The sequence below is a fragment of the Meles meles genome, chromosome 6, assembly GCF_922984935.1.
Source record: "Meles meles chromosome 6, mMelMel3.1 paternal haplotype, whole genome shotgun sequence".
Classification (NCBI taxonomy): domain Eukaryota; kingdom Metazoa; phylum Chordata; class Mammalia; order Carnivora; family Mustelidae; genus Meles; species Meles meles.
Window position 1 is genome coordinate 54,281,136 of NC_060071.1, and position 21,076 is coordinate 54,302,211.

A 21,076-nucleotide genomic window follows, 5' to 3' on the forward strand; every position below is an offset into this window, starting at 1 on the left:
CACGCAACTCCGGGGACAACAGGCCTGGGGACACCAGCCCCTGCTCCCGGGAGCGAAGCGGTCCCTCGAGGTGTCAGCTGGCGGACGGTCTAGGAGACCAGGCGGTTTCTCCCTTCAGTTTGTCAGCCCCCTCTGGCATGCATTGGTTCAGCGCACTCTTGTGCAGAACAGTCGGAAAGCCAGAAAGTTTATAGAGACCTGAACTTCTGCATAGTTTCTAGGGCAGGAGAAAAAAACAAAAGCTAGGGCTCGTCCGGGATTTGAACCCGGGACCTCTCGCACCCAAAGCGAGAATCATACCCCTAGACCAACGAGCCGAGGCGACAAAGAAAGCTGTATTTCCTCTGAACAGTACTTTCTCATTTGCAGTTGGCCGCCAGACTGCTTCCCAGCTCCATCCTGCTTGTGACATTTACTTTTGGCCTTGCTTCGTTTTCTCCCGTTTCCAAGAAGTCTCACTCCTTTGAAGCCTGGCTCAGCCCTAGCCTCGCTTATTCTCCCCGATCTACATCCTGGACCCCTCCAGTGGCCGGATGGGGTGAGGAGGGTCAGTTTCCAGACCTCGGGCCGCGTGGGTGAGCTACACCTAGCACTGCCGGACGGTTCTGGAAGGGAGCACGAGCGCGGCGGGAGCCCGGCGGGAGTCCGAGGACACGAGTGGAGCTCGCTTGCGAGCCTGGAGGGTCCTGAGCCCCAGGCTGGACGCGCGGGAAGCGTGTCAGTCTGCTACCACGTCGCGCGAGCCTAACATCCTAGGCGGGAAATTGTGGGCATCAAAATCCCAGGAGCCCGAGTCTGTGGGAGGTACGCCAGTCTGGCGTGTGTTCGTGTGGCCCTGAAGGAGAATCAAGGGTTCCATCTCCCACCTTTGTTTCACTTGTTTCCTCGGTCTGGAATTCTTCGTCTCAGCCGAACTCGAGTCAGATCCTGTTGCCCCTTCCTGCTCTGGCCCAAAATCTTTTTTGTAGAACTACAGATATGTATAATAAGGTAAACTAAAACTGCCGAGTAAGGACCTCCCCCTGAATGGCTGTGTGTATGGAAGGGGGCGGACGCTCGGGTCGGGGTCCCAGTCCAGGCGGTTTCTTCTGCAAAGTGGAGTCGCTCCGGCCGCACGGGGCAGACATGCGCACACAGAGTTTATATATAATGTTCTGTATCAATGAGTGGATCAACTAGAAGCCAAAAGAAACATGTGAGGGGAGGTTAACTCAGAATTCTTCCAGCAGGCTACAACGGGATCCATTTGTTCACATATGCTTGGAGAGCTCAAACTTCCTCTTGGGGACATGAATAAGGTCTGGAGAAGTCGATTCCAGAAGACAAAATGCCCCGGCGGAAACAAGAGAGCAACGGCTCCACGAATAGTTGGCTGCAAACCCCAAAACTACAGCTCCTCCTTCGAGCCGGAATCGAACCAGCGACCTAAGGATGACCACACAGCATGCGCGCTACAGTCCTCCGCTCTACCAGCTGAGCTATCGAAGGGGATACATGTTTGGTTTCTCTAGAATCACCTATTCAGGACACCTACAAAAAGGGGCGCGGGAGAAACAATCTACGGAGGCATGGACATCGCAGGGTCACAAAGCCAGCTTGTGAGAAAGCCCCGCCCGCAGTTCTGGGGACAACCCTTCTAGAGCCGGATTCCCCGACCGCACGGAGGGGCTTCCAAAGCAGGACCAACCCGTGGGCTCCTCACAGGCACCCCCAGACCCCGTGCATCACGAGGCCGCCCGGGGCTGGGGGCATCTGCTCGCCCGGGAGCGGTTGGCTGCAGTGAGCGCGCGGCCCGGGACCTCCCGCCGTGATGTGTGTGGCGTGGAAGCCGCCAACCGGCCTCGAAGAACTAAGGGAGGGCGGCGGTGGGACACGCAGCTCCGCCCGCGCAGCTCGGCGCTAGGCGTAGAGGGCGGGCCTCCCGGGTCTGGCTCGGACCTCTTCACTTTCCCTCACTTCCTGTGCTCGCCTCGGAATCCAAGCGCGTCTGCCCAGGCGAAGCGCAACTCTTCCGTTTATACGTCCACAGACTCGGGGAGGGAGAGGATGTGGAGTATAGCACATATGGGTAACCCCAGTGTTTCCGCGAGAAAGGACTTCTGGAGAAAATATCTTAAGGTGTTTCAAAGAGGAAGCCGCAATTCCTCTGAGCCAATAACAAACTTGGTGACCCAAGTCTCGGCCTTCGTTTTCCCGCTGGGGTAGGGAAGTGTTGGAAAACTCGCGGTCACAGGAAACCTTGCGGGACAGCCTACTCTCTCCCGAACGCCTCCTCCCTTTCGGGAGGGGAGCTTGTTCAAGGCTCCAAGCCTGTGTAGAGCGGGACACTGGGCCCGACTCCCATGGTCTACCCTCCCCCCCGCCTCCCCCACCGCCCCCGCCGCCCCCGCCGCCCCCACCGCCCTCACCGCCCTCAGCCCTTCTCGGGCTCCGGCAATCCTCCGGAAGGGCTCTAGCGGCGGGTCGGCACAGCCCTGGCGTCCGCGGACGCAGGGAGCGCTTCCCGCAGCTTCTAATGGACTCCGCCACATTCCAGGCAGCAGATCCGCACTTGCGCAGTAGCGCGTAAGAGGAAACGGATCCGTTCAGTTTGGTTTATTCGGGTAGTGGGACTGTGGCGAGAAGACACAGGAACCGAATTTCCGCAAGGGTTAAAATTACCGGAGGGGAGGGAGGGAGGTCTTATTTAAAAGAGTAAGAAATAAGAGTGAAGGCCCCAGCGAGATTTGAACTCGCGACCCCTGGTTTACAAGACCAGTGCTCTAACCCCTGAGCTATAGGGCCTCGTGAGGTAGTGTCTTGCTTCTTTCTTTGAAAAGGAAAGTTTTTTATGCGGGGCCTTTGTTAGGGGGATTAAGTGTAGGAAGTAGACAAAATCCGAATTTTGTTTCAATCTATTTACTCTTGGAATTTGGTTTGCACGCCCTTGCTAGGGATAACGCAATATGAGGGCCGGTAATAACAGACACCACTATTTTAAAGATCGGAGAAATCTGCCTAAACCAACACATTACAACCCAGAGTCCACCTCAGACCTCCCCTCGCCCCCTGGCCGCAGTCTAAAATTTAAGAGAGGAAACGCAAAGTAGAGGAAGTTGACGACCACAGATCTCTCGGCCTTCCCACTGATTTTCTCCTTGGCTCAGGATAGCCACCAACTTTCAACCTCCTTCTTCAAGTTCCTTCTGTGTATGGACCTTCCTTACAGCTCGAGCCTCTGCGCCATTCGTTATTTAATTCATTCCTTCATGCAACAAACACGGAACTCCCAATTCTTTGCTGGGCTGTGCACTAGGAACAAGGCATCAGATACTGTCTTTAACTTGAAGTCCCTGTCACAGTCTTGTGGAATAAGAGAAATTTAGTTTTTATGAAAGAGAATAGTGAAAAGTAGCTGTGCCAGCTGTGAGCGGGTAGTGGACCGTGCCAAGCTTCTCAGATTTGCAGAGTGAGCCATCACTCTTCAAATCTTCAGGTGGGATTGGGATTTGAGCTGCACTTGAGAGGTTAAGACGCAATTTGGGAAAGGAGTGATCTCTGGTAGAAGAAAATGTCTGAGCAAAGTCTGAAAGAAAAACCGAGGCTTTTAAGGAACCAAGGCAGTACACTGCCTGAGGCAGGTATCTGCCCTCCTGGAAGTAAGGGAAACGGAAGTCAGGTTAGTAGGAGACAGAGATTTGTGGAATGAAGTTACACCCTTTAAAAAATCGAAAATGGACACTGAACACTAGTCAGAAACTAATGTTGTACTATATGTTGGCTAATTGAATTTAAACTAAAAAAAGGGGGGGGGGGGAATGTAAACTTACCAGGCATGGATATGCAGAATGAATTGAAGGGAAGAAAAACCAGAATCAGAGATACATCAGAGACTGCCACGGTGCAGACGCTCAAGCATAAAACCGGAAGAGACTGACAGTTATGGAACTGGAAAGGAAGGAAAGAATGAGGGAGATAGAAGGAAGACAGATTCAGCTGAAGTTAGATATGAATAAAAGCTAAGAGATAATAAAGATGAAAGAGGCAGGACTTTCAATTATTTTACCTCGAAAAAGCAAGATGATGTTGCAGGGAAAAGAAAGTTTAAAGAGAACGGTACCTAGAAAGGGCAGAGGATGGTGTGCAAGGATTTAGGTAGGATGAATTTGAAGTGAGATTGGGAGAATTTAGGGGAATTGTACAATTGCTAGAATACTCTTGTGTCTAGAAGTCCATAGATCAATAGGTCATGTTTAGATCAAATTACATAAGGTATCTTTTGAGTTATAGGCTCTAAGAGTTATGGGCTCTTGAAGGAAGAAAGTACAAAAAGAAAACTGGTGAGGCCTGAACATGAGCTGAGTAGATCTGTTGCAGGCATTTGTCCTATGAGTGGATGTTCAGTATTTTTTTTTAACTTTTACTTACATCTGATAATTTCACATATTATTATTAAGTCTGCCCTAGAAAAATTGCTTTCCCAGCTGGCAGCTGGGAGTGAGCCTGTGATCTAGGTTCCACCAGTTAGATTCATCCAGGATAAGATTTCAATTTAGATGTATAAAGTAGGAGTGAATGATACCATAGGGAAATCCCATATTTTTTCATTGGTGAGATATGGGATTTCTTAAGTCTGTAGATCATTATCTTTCTTCAGGTCTAGAAAATTCTTGATCAGCTTTTCAAATGTTGTTTTGCTCTATTTTTCATTCTCCATTTATGAAATTGGAATTACACATTCATACCTTGTCCTTCATTTCTTTTACCTTCTCGTCCATATTTTCTTTTTCTCTCGATGTTGCATTCTGAATAACATATTCTTAATCCACTAATACTTGCTACAGCTGTGTTTAATCAGCTGTTAAATCCACCTACTGAGTCAATGTAATTATAAACTGTAATTTTCAATTCTAGAAGTTCTGATTCTTTTTCAAAACTATGAAGCCAATATTTTTTTCCAGTTTTATTGAGACATAATTGACATACATCACTGTGTAAGTTTAAGGTGTATAGCCTAGAGGCACCTGGGTGGCTCAGTTGGTTAAGCATTTGTCTTCTGCTCAGGTCCTGGTCCCAGGGTCCTGGGTTCCAGCCCCACGTAGGCTCCCTGCTCAGCAGGAAGCCTGCTTCTTCCTCTGCCTGCCGCTCGCCCTGCTTGTGCGATAGTGCCCTCTCGCGTGCTCTCTCTCTTTGTTAAATAAATAAATAAAATATTTTTTAAAAATAAGGTGTACTGCCTAATGGTTTGACTTCCATATATTGTGAAATGATTGCTGCTATAGTTATCATCCATTATCTCATATAGATATAATAAAAAAAAGAAAACAAAGAAAGAAGGAAAAAAGTTTTTCCTTGTGATGAGAACTCCTAGGATTTAACCTCTGTAAAGTTTTCATGTATATCATGCAGCAGTATTAACTGTAGTCATCATGCTGTCCATTACATCCTTGTACTTAAGTTCTTATTTATCTTGTAACACGTAGTTTGTACCTATTGACAATCTCTCTCCTAAACCCTTTCCCAACCCTGCCTGTTAACCACAAATCTGATCTGTTCTTCTATGATTTGGGGTTTTTTTGGTTTTTGTTTTTGTTTTTACATCCACATATACATGAGATCATACAGTACTTGTCTTTCTCTGTCTGACTTATTGCACTTAGCATAACGCCCTCAAGTTCCATCCATGTTGTCCCAAATGGCAAGATTTTCTCATTTTTATGGCTAAATAATATCCCCTTATATATATATATATACACACACATATATGTATATGTATATATACATATATATCCCATTTTATATACATATATATGTATGTTCCATGTATATATATGTATATTCCAGAGTTATATACCACAACCTCTTTATCCATTCATTCGTCAGTGGACACTTAGTTTGTTTTCATATCTTGACTATTGTAAATAATGCTGCCATGAACATGCAGATGCAGGTGTCTTTTTTAAGTTAATGTTTTTGTTTCCTTTGGCTATATTCCCAGAAGTGGAATTGCTGGATCATATGGTAGTTCTGGTTCTGTTGTTTGTTTTGTTTTTGTTTTGAGGATCCTCCATACCGTTTGCTATAGCAACTGTACTAATTTACAATCCTACCAGCAGGTAGGTCAAATTGTTGAATTTCCTCTTCCTTGCAGATGTTTACCACCTTGTCTTCTATTTCTTTAAACACGTTAATGATATTCATTTTAATATGTATAACTGATAATCCCAATATTATTCTATTGTTCTAGTTGATTCTTACTCATGTCACTGTGTTTCCTTGTGTAATTAGTCCTCTTTGAATGTGCACTGCTCAATGTCTTGGCAAAATTATATGCAGTGAATTTTTGAGGCCAAGATGAAGGTGACTTCCTGAAAAAAATAATATATTATTATAAATATAAAAATAAAATAAATATAAAAATAAATAGAAATATAAAACTTTTGTTTCTCCCAGGCAGGTGGAGCACTATCAACCCAAAAGGATCCTAAAAATAGTTATTGGCTAGACATTTCCTGAGCCTTCAAGATGAAGTTAAACCCAAGCTGCAAATCAAGGAGAATGGAGACCTATGCTCACAGCTTCTCAGGAGAAGTTGAAAGCTCATTCTTTCCAGTTTTCCTTGCTAAGCTCAGCTGACTTTGGCTGAGCTCCATAGCAGTTATTGGAAGTGAGAGGATAGAGGTAGGTTTACTTCTTGTTCATCCTTGCCTTATGGGAATAGCTGTTTAATATTAATGTTAATTAATATTAAACTTAATTATTTGGGGAGAGCGTCTTTCTTGCTTTTCCATTTTGGATAGGTGCTGGGTCTTGACATCTGTACCTCTTATTTCTCCTATCCAGGGTCTGCCAAAACTATAGCCCAGTTTTGCAATAATTAGCAAATGTCTTCGGAGCTACAGAGGTCAGTGCTTCCCTTACCTATCAGATTTCATCTTTTGCTTGGATTCTGGCCTAGTAGTTGCTTGCTACCATTTTAGTACTTTGATGCTTTTAAGGAGATATAGTAAAATCTTATCCAATATTTTTTCATTTTTCTTCAAGGAGTTCGGTCCAAATTAATTAGCCCACAATTACTAGAAAGGAAATTGAAGTTGTAGGACTGTAACATCAAGCATATTCCACCAGATGAACTGAGAAGCAGAGAAAACATCACCATAGAAAAGAGTATGCCGAAGCACAAGGAGAGGTGATAGCAAGAAAAGGAGCCTGGACACCTTCTAAGTCTCTACTAGCTATGGCCCATTCCAGAGTTCTCAGTGTTTTTTGCTCTTGGAATCTATGAGATTTTCCTGGATTATCACAGAAATCCCCCTTTTTTATTTTAGCAACTTAAAGACTCTTAACTACACTAATGTACTCTCAGTATGTGCCTCTCTACCTTACTGCTTTTATCTTCTAATATTTAGATCAACATTTACCAAATGACAGCTGTATACTGCCAACAGATCTTTGTTCTAGTCAACTTGATCCACTTATAATTCCCCAAATAGAACTCACACCTTTTTCAGTTGTGATCATTTGCTTCATCAACTAGAATGATTTCTCATTTCACCATACCTGTCAAACACTACTTATCTGGAAAACCATCTCAGTGTTATAATTCACAATGCCTTTACTGTTTATGGAGTAGATTTCATCTCTTCTTTCCTCTGAAACCCATGAAACATTTTTTTATCCTTGCCATTCCTTCCTCTTCACTCCCACTCTTAAGATACCGAACAGGACAGATACAATGGAGGTGACCCATGGCACCTAGAAGTAAGCATCCAGACTGACATTACCCCTTCAACATATATTCAATTGTTTATGACATTGTCAAATTTTTCTGTTCTCCTTCCCATATTTCTTCATCTTATATGAAAGAGTGTCAAAAGATAGCACACATTTTATTTTTTTAAAGATTTTATTTATTTATTTGACAGACAGAGATCACAGGTACAGGTACGAAGAGAGGCAGGCGGAGAGAAAGGGAAGCAGGCTCCCTGCTGAGCAGAGAGCCCGATGCAGGGCTCGATGCAGGGCTCCATGCCCATGCAGGGCTTGATGCAGGGCTCGATGCAGGGCTCGATGCAGGGCTCGATGCAGGGCTCGATGCAGGGCTCCATGCAGGGCTCGATCCCAGGACCCTGAGATCATGACCTCAGCTGAAGGCAGAGGCTTTAACCCACGAGCCACCCAGGCACCCCAGATAGCACACATTTTAATTTTATTTTTCAATTTTCTAGAGTTACTTCTAAATTGTGATTTCCTATCTATTCCTATGCCCATCTTTTTTTTTTAAGATTTTATTTTTAAGTAATCTCTACACCCAGTGTGCTTAAACTCCCAACCCTGAGATCAAGAGTCACATGTCCCACCAACCTAGCCAGCCAGACACCCCACCTATGTCCAACTTTTTGAAAATGCTACAAAAGACACAAAGGTCCAAATTTGGACCGAACAAATGAGAAGGCAAAGAAAAAGGGAAGGAGATTCTAGTGCACTTAGCTATAGACTACTAAGTTTATTTTGTTTTAAGAATCATATGCATTTGTGTTGTGTCCTCAGCTTATTCCTCAGCAACTTGAGGGGAAGGTTTATGATTCATACTTCTTAGTCTCCAAGTACATAACAAAGTGGTCAGCACATATCAGGGCATTAATAAGTATTAGAAATGGAGAGCAAACAAATGCAGAGGCATGAGTAGAGGGGAAAAAGGAGATTTCAACCCACAGAAATCTGGAATACCATGGAATCTTTTAGTTTCCAGTTCCTGAAGTTCTTGGTAAACAAGAGCTAAAAATCTCCAAGGACCTTCCAAGTCTCATCCCGTTTAAGTGTAAACTCTAGGAAACCAGTCTGAATTCAGGTGCCAGGTCTCCTGTGTATGTTGCCACTAAATGGTGTGCCAGATACCAGCACACAGAGTATCTCCACAGAAAGGGGGAGGAATTACCTAAACATAAACCTGTGGTTACCTATTGAGAGTGAGAATCTCTAAGGGAATATCCTCAGACAAGTACTAGGTAGAATCGGTTTGGCATGGCATGTGCATTCAGCCCCTGTAGGGCTGGTTTTCCTCCAGAAAATGTCCGACCTCCTTTCTCCAGCCAGCACATCGTTTCAGATTCCTAAGGAAACACACTTTCCACTAAGAAAAATCTCACTCTGTCCTGCCAAGTGGATGACCAGTGCCACCCATCTTTTGGCTTTTCTTTAGACTGAGCAGCACTGGGTGTGGTTTGAGCCACATCTGGATTCTCTCAGGTCTTGGCAAGTAGAATAGGATACCGGGATGCTAAAAGGAGGTTTCTTGGACTCACAGCTTCTGTAAGACTCTGCTTTTCTAAGGCCGAGATGGAATGCCCTTCAATCCCAAATAGGGTGAGCTTAACTGCAGGATTGGAGCAAGAGATTTCACGTTTTTAACAGTGTGAGGAAACTAAGACTGGGTAATAAGGGGATCAGAGTAATAAAAGTATATAAAGAACATCACAAGACTTCCCAGAAACTGCCTGGGATGGGTTGCAATGAAAATGCATATCCTTCAAAAGATGTGCTGTTCAGGCCTTGGGCTCATGAAAGGATTCTCACTTTGGGCACCGGAGGGCCAAGGTTCAAAACTGTAAGATCCAACCTTGTGGCACTAAAAACAACAGTGACTCTCCACGACTTCATTTCTGTATTTCATCAGTGCCCCTTACCCCCATTTTGGATCCAACAAACTTGTAGGACTGTTCTGTCCCATCTATTAAGAGATTCAAAGCTTGCAGTATCTTAAACACAGAGTAGGGAAATGTGGCATAGATCCCTAGATAGCTCAGCAAGAGGAGGAGGACAATAGTGCTTATTGTGCAGCTGTCCTTGAGCCACTGGCTCCATCAGCAGGCTGGGGAAGGGTTTCAGCTGGCTCTACAAAAGTTGGCTGCTTGTATTCTAAAAGAAATCTTTTAAGAATTGAAAAGTCAAGCCCTACCCTACAAATCCTTGCCTGGTGATTAGGAATTCTTGCTGACTTATTCTGCTTTCCATAGTCCCTTTAAATGTCACCTGAAGATTACTCTGGTCTCTGTAAAAGCTTTCTCCTGTTACCTCTGTTCAGACCTTCCACTATTGTCCTTTTGACTTTGATTTCTTCCTCCTTACACAGCTCACGACTGTCCACCTGTTTTATCAGGATGACTTTGTAAGTACTATTCTCGGGCATATGCCCAGGTGAACCACCAGGAATGCAGAGGACTGAGAGGCTGGCTGGCTGGCTAGCACATTAGAGGAAGAATGTTTAATGGAACTGAAGATCTTATATATGCAAAGGAGAAAACTTGAGGGGCATCATCACCACGCTCTAATACTTGATATGCTGTCATGAGGAGAGAAGAAATAGAAGTATTCTTCGTGATAAAAGAGAATCAATTCTTAAGTTAGAGGAAAATTGTTATTTATAGACATATGTATACATGTACTTAAATAAAGATGTAAAAGACTTATACACTGAAAATTATAAAACATTAATGAAAGAAACTAAAGAAGACACAGATAAATAGACATTTGGTGTCCATGGATTGGAAGAATTAAAACTGTTTAACCGTTTTTATCGGACCCACAGTTTTGGGTCCAAATGACCCAAAGTGATCTACAGATTCAAGGCAATCCCTATCAAAATCCCAATGTCATTCTTTACAGAGATAGAAACAAACAATCCTAAAATTCACATGAAACCACAAGAGTCCCTAATGTAAACTACGGTTTTGTGTGAGAATGATGCGTCGGTTTTGGTTCATCGATTGTAACAAATATACCACTCTGGTATGGGCTGTTAATAGCAGAGAAAGCTGTGCATATGTGGGAGCAGGAAGTGTATGGGAATTCTTTGCACTTTCTACTCAATTTTGCTATGAAACTGTCCTAACAAATAAATTCTCTTTTAAAGCCCCACAATATGCCTGAATTTCTATGTATCTAATAACACCGCTTGTTATAAGATGTAAAGATAAAAAGATACAGGTTTTATAAGATAAAAACATAATAGAAAAGGCAAATAGAAGAAACACTGTAAGAATAAGATATATATAAGGGATGCTTGGGTGGCTAAGTCTGCCTTAGGTTCTGGGAAAGCCTGAGTCAAGATCCCAGGGTCCTGGGATGGAGCTGTGCATAGGGTCCCTTGCTCAGCGAGAAGCCTGCTTTGCCCTCTCCCTGTCTCCCGATTCCCCTCTTTGTGCTCTCTCTGTCTCTGACAAATAGATAAATAAAATTTTTTTAAAGAATAAGATATATAAGAATCAGAAGTTGACAGAACTAAGAGGAGAAATAGAAAACTGTATTTATAATTTGGTAGTTTTCTCTGAATACTGTGTATGGTTGCATGATCTCAAAAGGCACCTGTTTTTCTCTTAAGTCTAGGTAGTAATTGTGAATTAAATTTTCTGTTACAGTCACACGCTAGCAAAAGAGACACATCAGCATATTGTTCTGTAATTTCCACTTGGTTGCAATCAAAAAGAGCAAGAATTCTTTTCATATAAGGTACATGGAAATCCAAGTTTGGTGAGCCCTAAGAAACGCTCAGATACGGAGAACTGAGGTGTGACTACTATTCTCTGTATCAAGAGGAGAAGAGGTTAGAATCTAGTTTTCTCCTCCATTCTGGACTTGCTCTTGTACTCCTCACCCGGGGCCGGCAGGCTTGGGCTTCTGCGGAGGATGAGCAGCGGGAGCACACGGAATTCTCAGGAATCCTGGATGCTAGGAGCACTAAGGTGGGCTCAGGGTCTGGGCTCTGTCCCCAGGTGAGGGCTTCTTCTGCCATCTCCTTCCCCAGTCGCCAGTAGTAACAGCCGCCAAGTGACTGCCACTGGGCAGGAGAAAGGGAACCTCTCTGGGAGGAAGCCTTATAGGTTCTAAAGAAAGGTACTGAAGGCTTCCCAGCCGCAGGAGTCCATCCACCCTGACACAGGATTCTCCTCTTCCATCAAGCGGAATGGGGGGAGGAAGCTTCTGCAGACTCTGCTCCGCCAACACTAGGGAGCGGGCATAGACTGGCACCGCCTCTCTGAGGTTGGGTCTCAAAGAGCAAAAGGGAACCAGCAGTCAAGTTTTTTTCTTGATCCTTTTTTAAAATTTTCTTTTAAAGATTTTATTTATTCATTTGACAGAGATCACAAGTAGGCAGAGAGGGAAAGGGAAGCAGGCTCCCTGCTGAGCAGAGAGCCCGATGAGTGGCTCTATCCGAGGACCCTGAGATCATGACCCAAGCCGAAGGCAGAGGCTTAACCCACTGAGCCACCCAGGCGCCGCTTTCTTGGTCCTTTTAACTCACGTCCCACGCTTCCTGGAGGGCCAAGACTTCTTTTCTGGCTTCGGAACTGAAAAGTATCAAACTCAAAATTCAGCGCTGACTTCAGCTTTGGTCTTCTTTACAAGCCCAGCACGACCTTGTACCCCCTACCCCCATCCCAAAGCTATCTGGAGACAAAAGGAATTCATTCCTCCGTGGAATAAATACTTGTTGAGCGCTTACTGGGCTCTAGGAGGAAGCTGACGCGACCCCTGACTTGGGAGTGCGCTTACGTTCTGGATCCCAAGAGCTTCGCTTCCAGAGCAGATTGTTTTAAAGATCTTTCCCTTCAGTTTCTGGAGTGAGAAGAGCTGTTCCGGTTGGGCGGATCCAGGTTGGGTCCAGCGGAGCCGAGGAGGAAGGGAAGAATGTCTTCCCTAGGGTCCTTTGGCAATATCTACCCTCTTGGTCTCAGGTTGGGGGTTCAGAAGACAACGCAGAAAAACCAGCAGAAAGATATATCTAGGAAGTGTAGGCAAAACTCCTCTGTAGGTTTGGTAGCGTGGCCGAGCGGTCTAAGGCGCTGGATTTAGGCTCCAGTCTCTTCGGGGACGTGGGTTCGAATCCCACCGCTGCCAGAGTTTTGTTTCTAATTGTAAGTCATAGCCTTCATCTTCACTTCAAATAAAGTGTAGATTCCTGCGGGATTTGGCCCAATCTCAACCACCGCTGCCAGAGTTTTGTTTCTAATTGTAAGTAGTCATAGCCTTCATCTTCACTTCAAATAAAAGTGTAGATTCTGCGGGATTTGGCCCAATCTCAAAACGCAGTATCTGAATTTTCTGAACACTCGGCTCTAGACTGACGGAATGCGACTAGTGAATGAATGATTCAGTTTACCCGCGTGGAGCTCCTAAGTCAAGCGGATCTCTAGAAGACACTCCTCCGGATCCTCCGGATCCTCAACCTCCCCAAGAATAGGTGTTCCTTGCCAAAGAGATGGCATTTAACCTGGGGCACTCTGGAGAGTGGAGATAGTTTTGGAATCTTGACATAACCTTGAAAGCGCAGTAAAAGTTAAGGTGGGGCATAGAGGGGATCAGGGAGTGAAGTGAGCCTTTGTCTCGTCGTTTGCTCCTAAGAGTTAACTCGAAAAAATTCGGCAATCCTACTCAGAGCTGAAGTAACAAATTCAGACAGTCCAACCGAGCACCCAAAGTGGTACCTGGTGCTTCCTCCCAGACCCCTAATGGGATACCTATAGAGTGTTCCTTCTTATTTCCCTTTCCACTTGCCTCTGGTGTCCATATAGCTACTACATCACCCCTTTCCCTGCCCCCCCCCTTTCTGCCTCTCCCTCCAAGCCCACCATAAGGACAGCAAAGATGTGTGTTAGGCACAAAGATAATCATTGAAGGAGGCAGCTGCTCACCAGGTCAGGGAAGTGATTCAATAACCAGTCTTAGTCAGGCAAGGAAAAACACCTGGACACCCACCTAGCCCGAAAATAGTCCTAGGATGGGTTTGAAGTCAGAATTATAGCTCTTTAAGAAACATTCTCACTTTCTCTCCTTTGAGGGCAATGCCTTTCTTGTCCCATGTATGTGTACAGCCTTTGGTAACCAGAGGGTGAATTGGGCATGATTTGGATACATATATATAGATTTGAATATATATTGCTTACAGATTTATGTTCAGGCACTGTCGCCTCCTCGAGACTTCAAGGAGAGTAATGGGCTCATTCTAGTAAATGGTGATGGAACCTGACTGGCCTGGGCAAGGAGGCAAGAGTTAAGACTGTCCATGTGGCTTCTTACTCTAGTCAACCTCAACAATGATGACATTTTAGACTGGATAAATCTTTACTGCGGGGGTTGGGGGTCATGTGTATTGTAGGATGTTTAGTAGCAGTAGTATTGTCCCAGTTATGACAGGATATCAGTAATATTGTCCCAGTTATGAAGACATTATCAATGTCCCCTCGGACATTGGAGGCAAAATCATCCTTAAAGACTGTGGGTGCAACTGTCATGTCCCACTGTGTGGCTTGTCTTCTCAATACCCCAACAGTGACTTTTGAAGGGCAAAGCTTTCTAATTTTGTTGAAATACAATTAATCATGTTTTTCTTTTATGGATCATGCTGTGGTGTTGCATCTAAAAAAAAATCTTTCCCCAATGCAAGGTGACAAAGATTTCATTCTAAATATTTTGTGGTTTAGATTTATGATCCATTTTGAGTTCATTTTTATGTGAAGTAAGGATCAAAATTGTTTTTTTAACATTTGTTGAAAAGACTACCTTTCTAAACAGTACATTTATCATGAGCACTCAGTAATGTATAGAATTGTTAAATCACTATATTGTACACCTGAAACTAATATAATGTGGTATGTTAATCATGCTGGAATTAAAATTTTAAAAACTTAATAAAAAATAATTTTGAAACGGTGACCTTTCTCTATTGAATTGCCTTTGAAATTTTGCCAACCATCAATTGATAATATTATTTGTGGATCTTTGTACTCCTGTTCCATAGATCTACTCTTCATATTTTAATGCCAATACTATAGTCTTGATTATAGTATCTTTTAATCTTGATGCCAGGCAGAGTGACTTTGCTCCAAATTTATTGTTCTTTTTAAACTTGTTTTTGGCATGCTACATCTTTGAATTTCTATGTGAATTTTTGGAATCAGCTGGTCAATTTCTAAAAACAAGCTAAAACAGAGGGTGCCTGGCTGGCTCAGTTGGAAGGTAAGTGACTCTTGATACTGGGGTTGTGGGTTCAAACCCCACATTGGGTGTAGAGGTTACTAAAGTAAGTGTTCTTTAAAATAAAAAATAACTTGTCTTAAAAAATAAATAATAACCAAATTTTGCTGTTATTTTGATTAGGATTACACTGAATCTATAAACCAATTTAGGGATAATTTATATCTTAACAATATTGAGTCTTCTCATTTACAAATGTGAAATTATTTTCCTTGTATTTAGGTTTTCTTTCATCCATCTCAGGATTTGTGTGTGTGTACAAATCTTGGACATATTTTATCCCTAAGTATTTCACATTTAATTATTCTGTTGTAAATTGAATTGCTTTTTAAATTTTCAATTTCTGATTGTTCATTGCTAGGTATAATTATAAATATGTAGACATAGTATAAACGGTAGTATATGCAATTAATTTTAATATTTACATTGTATCCAACAACTTTGCTAAATTCACTTATAGCTTTCTGTAGATTCTGTAGGATTTTCGCATAGCCTTTCACATTTTCTTGGAATAAAAAATAAAACCTGGATGCCTTCTATTTGAATTTTTTTTCCATTATTGATTGGGCAAGAATCTCCAGAACAATGTTGAACAAAAGTGATGAAAGCAGATGCCTACATTTTGCTCCCAGTCTTACAGGGAAAACATTCCGTTTTCTATCATTAAGTGTGAAGTTCTTCATAGCTTCCCTTTATCAGGTTGAGGAAGTTTCCTTCTTTTCCTAATTTGCTGAGAGTTTGTGTCAGGAATGAAAGTGGACTTTGTCAAGTGTTTTGTCTGCCTTTTTTAGTAAGATCATATGATTTTTCTTTTTAGTCTGTTGAAATAATAAATCACATTGATTTTGAGTATTAAGCCAACTTTACTCTTCTGGGATAAATACCACTGGATTCAGATATATTGTTATTTTATATATTGTGGATCCAATTTGCTAAAGCTGTTCAAATAGGTGGGGAGGTGACTGGATGTCACATTTTAGCCCCTACCAGGTGCACTAACTCCAAAGTTACAGTTTCTTATTGTACTATTCTAAGAGAGACCTTTGTTTAGTTGATCCACAATCAACAAAACCGGCAGAAGGAAGTAACAGATACTTGCCCCCAGGCTCAAGTAATTACAACTCATCCTCCGCAGGCCTTCACACTCGGAAACAAAGCCCGGGGCTTCCGCCCGCCCCACCCCACCACGAGACAAGAACAGAATCTGCAAAGATTAAAGACTGCGCGTCTGAGTTTGGAAGCAGCCGCAGGTACAACGCCCCTCACCCTTCCACTCCGGATTTATCCAGCACAATAACATTTAGTCTCTCCTAACCTGGAAAATCTCTAAAGTGTTGGTGCAGATCACTCTGAGAGTGGCTCCAGAATCTCCCCGCAAGGCTCCGGGTTTCTGACAGTCTCCCAGATTCCTGCGCTGAAGCTTCGGGAGGGGTTTCTCTGTCCCACCTCTTCTATAAACTGTGTAAAAGGCCACGGAAAAGTCAATACTTTAGAATATACTGATAGTCAGCGTCCGAGGATTAAATGAACCATTTAAGATCCGCGCTATCGTGTACTGGAAAGCCCATTCTCAGCCGTCATTCAGGGATGTAGTTGCTCCTAGAACTAAGGCGTTCAATCCACAGCTCGTCTCAGGTGTGCAGGAAGAGATAAGGGAGTGAGACAATGTAGTTCATCTCGATATGCATAAAAACACCAGACTGAAAGACAAGCAGAGGGACTCATGAAGAGTACTTCCTATATGTGGCTTCTCATTGTAATCTGCGGTCCTTTGCAAACCACGTGCTGTGTGGCTTATGGTCTGGTAATGGTAGCCAAGCAGCATTTGGCAACTGCCACCCAGGCATTGATCCCCGTGAGGACCTTTCTTGGCTGTGTCACAGCAGGTGTCCAGATAGAATAGCCGCTGTCTTCAGCCTCTCTGATGAGACCCGCAGGACACGTGAGCTGTCCTCAAAAGGAATACAATGGCTTGTTGAAATCTCCTCAGGCTCTGGTTTTCTCTGTTGTCTGCGCTTGGGAAACTCTGAAGCACCGAGGCTTGGATCCCACCGCTAGACATCAGGGTATCATCGGTCTAGAGTGCGGCCTCCGTGTGAGAAATTTTAAGAATTCCACACGTGCTTCTCATGAATCGAGTTAAGAACTATGGCTCCAGGGACAATAGTGATTCCTTTGGGCGTGATGTGCAGGGTCAAAAACCGGACCAAACCCGAGTGCTTTTGAAAAATGACATCAGCTATGAAATGAAGGCGAATTATAAACAGGGGCAGAATATTCTGTGATTGTGAAATCTGCCAGATGGGAGAGGGTAGCTGCAGGGATTGGAAGCCCCAGTCTGGCGTCTGTGCAGCTGTGGGACTTTCTCCTGTCACTTCTCACTAAAACGTCTTTCAGGGGAAAATGAGCACATGGTGTCACTGGGCTTGGAGGAAGGCCTGGAGAGGCTGCTCCTTCCAGGGGCCCGGGCATGGCTGTGAGGGGTGCGTTGAGACAGACAGAATTTGTCCGCAGGGAACTTAAGTGCTGCTGTTTCTGCTCTCCTGGACATTTCCCCGCACAAGTTCTGGAGCAGCAAGAGCGGTCTCAGAGGGCCGGTACCGCAATGCTGAGATGCCCACGTGGTGATCTGGGAGACCCCTAAAGTCCTAAAACAGTCTAAAGGAATGAGCATCTACCCTTTCTCTCTGAGAGCAGAAAGGTGACAGCTCCCAGTGTTTTAGGATTAGAGTGTAAAACCATATACAGGCTTTGTGTTCTCAGAAGAAATAATTTAGCAGAGCCTCAAGTGTGAACTGTTTGATATCTCATCTGGTGAAAGGAAGGACTGTAGCGTTCCACTGGCATCTTTAATTTGTTGGTCAGACTCCAGCTCTAATTATTGTTCAAGCATTTGCAAATGCCCTAAATCTCCATTTGATAAGTCACGCTCCCAGGAAGGTAGGATTTTATGGCCTTAATTAGCTTGACTCTTCCTTTATCTTCCTAAGAAATCTGCAGCAAGAGGGAGAGGAAGCCAACAAAAATAAAACACACTCCGCACCTGCAAAACACCCACAGTTTTCTACTGTGTTTCAAATTTCATTCACTCAGTGAATTATTCCTCTTGTTAGCCCTGGGTGGGAGATGAAAAATTCAGAGCCTACAAGGGAAGTAGCTTTCATGAAGAAGCTTTCACGATGAGCCCTGCTGTTCTCCCAACCCCACCCCCTCCACTTGCTCTTAAGGTTAGGACTTCAGAACACAAATCTATGTGATAGAAGAGCTGAGATGTAAAGAAAGTTACTATCAGAGAAAAAAGGCAGAGCAGCTCTCCCCATGTGGTAGCGTGGCCGAGCGGTCTAAGGCGCTGGATTAAGGCTCCAGTCTCTTCGGGGGCGTGGGTTTGAATCCCACCGCTGCCAAGCAGGGTTTTTGCCAGTTGAAGAACTGAGGTCAAAAGATGAGGAATAAATATTCCAGTGCCTTGATAGGGTAGCACAGGATTGGGTGTGGGTTCAGTGGGTGAGTACACGAGGATCATTGAGGGTTGTCTTTCAGATCAGACTGTTGGAATGCAGACGGTCCCTGTTTTGCCGCCACATAGCCTCTGGAAAGTCTTGCCATTTGGCAAAGCTTTTATATAAATCTTCAAAGACCAAGTTCACCAGGAGACTGGGGGGCCAGAAAAAAAAAATTAAGACTTCACAGTGGTGTGTGTGTCCACAGAAATAGCTGTCACACACACATTGATAGGAGGATTGATATAAGGGCTACGAAGGGACAGGGAGTGTTTTGCTTGTTTGTTTGTTTGTTTGTTTTACATTTTCCCCCTCATAAATGGAAATGCACAGAGGCTTTGCACCCAGTCGAGGAGCAAACATCACACTGTGACTCCTTTGGTCAAAGCGCAGAGCTCAGACCGGTGGGGTTGTACTATCACTGGTGCATACCAGCGACTTCAAAGCCCTTTGTCCACAGGTCCCCACTGGCCTGTTAGCTCTAGCCTCCCTGCTCCCATTTCTGCCTCCCCACTCCTAAGCCCCATTTCTGGTCTCTCGATGCAGTGTCTCCCCTTCCCTCCAGGTCTTCTTTCTGTACCTGGAAGCGAGAAGGAAGGAGAGGGTCTGAGTGAAACTGTCAACAAGGAGGCAATACTCACAGGAGGAGGGAGGTATTTCAATTCGTGCAGACTTGAGCCAGGAATCCTTGACAACTAACTTGGAATGTTCGCTCATGCTTGCTCTCAAAGAGCTGAAGAAGGTTTCCACCTCAAATCCAAACTCCTATTAGACATTTTGACAAACTCCTATTAGACATCTTGAACTGAACGAACTTCCTGATCTGTGCATGTAGTTTGGGAGCCCTGAAGAGTGGATGGGTGAGATTTGGTGTCCACTGTAACCCAATTTCAATCTAAGAGTTGTCTCTTTCTGTGTCTCTTTAGAGAGGCTGTGCAGAAGAAAGAGCCTTTGGGCAAAAAGGGAAAATTCATTTCAAGGAAGGAGTGAAGAAATGGGGGTGGCTTGAGTCCTTAAAAGAATGATGAAGAGAAACTTCAAGTTTTCTGGAGGCTTCTTGATCTAGGACTTTGAGTGTGGTTGTCCCTCTTTTGCTTAAGCATACCCACTTAACAAAAAAAGCATAATCCTTACTTAAGAAAGCATTCAGTCCCTGCACTCACCTAGCTGAACTAGAATGGAGAGAAACAGTGATGCTAGAGAGGCCTCAATTTAAATTTATGACAGTGGTCTCAAGCATGTCTGCATGACAATCTTACTGTTTTTCATAAGCCTTTTAGTATACATTCTTAAAGACTGTTCTTTCATCCCTTCTCCTGTGTCCTCAAAACAGCCAACACCTCCATATACATTCTCACCCTCTGCTTTCTATTTCACTGAGAAAACAGAAGCAGCCATAGGAAAACTTCTAAGGTCCCCATTGACCAGCTTCTGAGTGTCTCTTTGCGTCTTGTTGCTGTGGATGACCTATGCGAGATCCTAGGTAAGCCATCTCTGCCTTCTGTGCTCTAGATGCCATCCTCGATTGCTTACCCAAGAATATTCTTTCAAACAGTTGTTTCTTCTCTCTTCTGTAGGACCATTCCCAACTGCCTACTGGTTCGCTGTTATGATCCCATTATCAAATAAAAATAGCACATTCCGGCAGCAATAAGGGCATCAGACACAAGGATCACCTTATATACCCATGGTCACTCTGAGTCTCCACAGGGCATTTCTTGGTCTCTTAGTATCATGCTAATGAGTGGTGTAAAGAGCTGAAATATGGGTGCATGGGTGGCGTTGGGAGTGGGTATTTCTTTCCTCCCTACTGCCTCCCCTCCAACGCTCTTAGAAGGTGATGTAGATCAAGATGTATGCTCCCTGAACAAATTAGTGAGTGCCTATTTTTTTGCCCAGGATTGTGCTTGGCTCTCAGAGGCAAGGCTGGTCCTCAGGGATTTCGCTTTCTAGAATGCAAAGAATTATTTTCTCAAACAAATGGTGATACTCAACTCAACCATCTCCATCTAGTTTATAAAATGTGAAAGTAAGTGAAGAGGTTAAGTATGAGATAATGTGGCAGAATGGTCCACTGCCCAGGGTTTGGGGGTTACAGTCTCTTGGATTTGTGAGTTTAAATTATACCACTGTCAATGCTTTGATTTTTTTAAATAAAAAATCCACGGTGGAAGGGTCAAGCTCTCTATATGCGATCCCACTGACCAACATTAACATTTGAAATCAAATGTTTATTTGCCCCTGGAGGGGATACTCAATATAAAAAATACATTGAATTTCTTCTGAAGTACTTTTGTAAAAATGCTGAACTGAACTTAATCAAGCATTAACAGTTAATGTTCTACTTTCAAGAAATGAAAGAGCAGTATAAATTACAACAAAAGAAAGCATTAGACTAAAAAGGAATGTACAACATTGAAAGAACTAATTCAATTTCTTTAATATCTCATTGGCAGAGAGAAGAGAAAGGAGACAGAGAAAGAGAGAGAGACTGATCTAAAAGAGAGGAGGCTTAAAGACAATGCAATCAGATATATTGTAAAGTTTGTTTCACTCTTGACTAG

The 21,076-nt window shown here is 43.7% G+C and overlaps 5 non-coding genes across 5 annotated transcripts; 2 read left to right on the top strand and 3 right to left on the bottom strand.

Annotated features, from left to right (window-relative positions):
• Nucleotides 1–245: 245 nt before the first annotated feature.
• TRNAP-UGG lies at nt 246–317 on the bottom strand. The gene has a single exon. It is a non-coding gene; the product is annotated as a tRNA-Pro (tRNA).
• A 1,080-nt stretch (nt 318–1,397) lies between these two features.
• TRNAY-GUA lies at nt 1,398–1,488 on the bottom strand. The gene is given in 2 exon segments: nt 1,398–1,433; nt 1,452–1,488. It is a non-coding gene; the product is annotated as a tRNA-Tyr (tRNA).
• Nucleotides 1,489–2,711: 1,223 nt separating this feature from the next.
• On the bottom strand, nt 2,712–2,784 carry TRNAT-UGU. Its single transcript has one exon. It is a non-coding gene; the product is annotated as a tRNA-Thr (tRNA).
• A 10,010-nt stretch (nt 2,785–12,794) lies between these two features.
• TRNAL-UAG lies at nt 12,795–12,876 on the top strand. Its single transcript has one exon. It is a non-coding gene; the product is annotated as a tRNA-Leu (tRNA).
• A 5,458-nt stretch (nt 12,877–18,334) lies between these two features.
• TRNAL-AAG lies at nt 18,335–18,416 on the top strand. The gene has a single exon. It is a non-coding gene; the product is annotated as a tRNA-Leu (tRNA).
• The last annotated feature ends 2,660 nt before the right edge of the window (nt 18,417–21,076 follow it).